Source organism: Bison bison, unplaced genomic scaffold (assembly GCF_000754665.1).
Source record: "Bison bison bison isolate TAMUID 2011002044 unplaced genomic scaffold, Bison_UMD1.0 scf7180017864492, whole genome shotgun sequence".
Classification (NCBI taxonomy): domain Eukaryota; kingdom Metazoa; phylum Chordata; class Mammalia; order Artiodactyla; family Bovidae; genus Bison; species Bison bison.
The window spans coordinates 8,678,849-8,680,868 of NW_011495051.1; positions in this window are offsets into that span (position 1 = coordinate 8,678,849).

A 2,020-nucleotide genomic window follows, 5' to 3' on the forward strand; every position below is an offset into this window, starting at 1 on the left:
AGTAATGGCTCTTACATTCCCTCAAACGCATTTTAGACTGTAATTATGGTTATGATTGCTCTCCGCTGACCTATTTTTGAGATAAATTATGATAGCAAACATTCCAGTAATAAGCAGAATTACATTTTTAGAGTAAGAGTTACTTGTTCACGATATATTATTCTTTTAAAATATATGTGTGAGTGTACTCTAATTTTACTATTCTATGTCTATATTCAGGCATATAGTGGGCTTGGAGGGTCCTTTGTGTGTGTTACAGTTGATACTTAATGGTCTCAGTCTTTATTACATATCTAACACTTGCCTGTGTTGAGCACCTAAAATGTGCTACGAGCACCTAATATGTGCTACTAGCACCATGTAGGTCACTGGAAACACAATAATGAGCAAAAATGGTCACGACCTCTGACCCACAAATAAATATAAAATTACCGACATGAGAGTCACATCAAGAATAGTACAGGATACTTGACTTGTGGGCCTCACGCTCTGTCCTCCTCACCCTCACCCTGTTCTCATCTCACTGGATGCTCATATCCCGTCCATTACCAAGCTCACCAATCCCAGGGCAACTGTGAATTCTGTTCTCTCAGGCTAAAATGCTTGCCCTTCCCTTATTTCCTCTGATTAGCAATTACCTGTCCCTCTTCTCAGAGCTGAGTATTCTTATTTCAGAGAGGTCTTTTCTATCCACCTCTCCAGACTAAATTTGCTCTCAATGATTTTTTTTTCTCTTAATTGTATTCTCGGCAGCTGTTCACATGACCCTGCCCACTCTTCCTCCTGAGTATACTATTGTTTAGTAAATTCTCACTTTATTTAAAAAAATGTTACTTGCATTCTCTAGGTATAATAGTACTGAGCATTTTTTCTGTCATGGAGACTGTAAACATTTATAATCATCCTAAATTTGTTTTTTTTTTTCAGGATGACTTTGAGAGAGCTAAAGCTTAGGCAGTTACCCTCAAGGAGAAGGAAGAGGAGAGCATTCTTTTAAAATTCCTTTGTCTTAGTCACAAGGGACATGGCTCCCTTAAGCTTTGTGTTAATAGTGCAGTAATGTATCTCACCTTTCTTTAGATCAGGAGCTCATAAGTATGCTTTTCTTAGGTTCTATGTTAATAATTTTAACAATCTATTTTGCCTGGGAACCTGCCTCTCAAGCAACACCATATCTCACCCAGAATGTGTTCCTTCTGGCTTATCTCACTGTACTAATGTTATCTCAGGATGCATGCCTTGGGAAAGGGTCTGGTAGAAATTTTACAAACTTGAGGTAGTCTTTATATCTATTCTCAGCAGCCAGCTGAAAGGTATATAAAACCCTGCTAAAATTCATGACGTGGGCACTCTTCTGTCCTTTGCAGTGTCTTTGCTGGAAGCTTTCTCTATCACTGTTACTTTAATAAACTTTGCTACACAAAGCCCTGAGTGACTGAGCCTATGTCTTTTGGTCCCAGAATGAAATCTCCTTTGGAGGCCACGAATCTGTTTGACACCAATCACCATGCTAGGTCATCATCTTGTTTGACTTTTTTATAGAAGCTTGGAACATTTTACATTAAAATTTTCTAAATAGTGATATATATTATGTATATTATATATATATAATGTGTGTGTGTGTGTGTGTGTGTGTGTGTATATATGGCTGAACTGGTGATTAGCTGTGGCATTTGGGATCTTTAGTTGGGACATTCCAACTCTAAATTGTGGCATATGGGATCTAGCTCCCCTGCCAAGTTTCCATCTTGGTAACCCTCTGCACTGGAAGTATGAAATCTCAACTACCAGGGAAGTCCACAGAATGATCTTTGATGGCTGCCCCTGTTTAAAGGGAATAATGATCAGTGATACTCATGCAAGACATATTGTTAGACACTGACATTTATCAAATGCCTGCTATTTGTCACAAGAACCATGCTAGGAAAATTACATGCATCATCTCATTTAATTAACTCATCAGTCTTACAATGTAGGGGATATTTATTATTCCTGTTGTAGGGGTGAGGTATTTACAGCT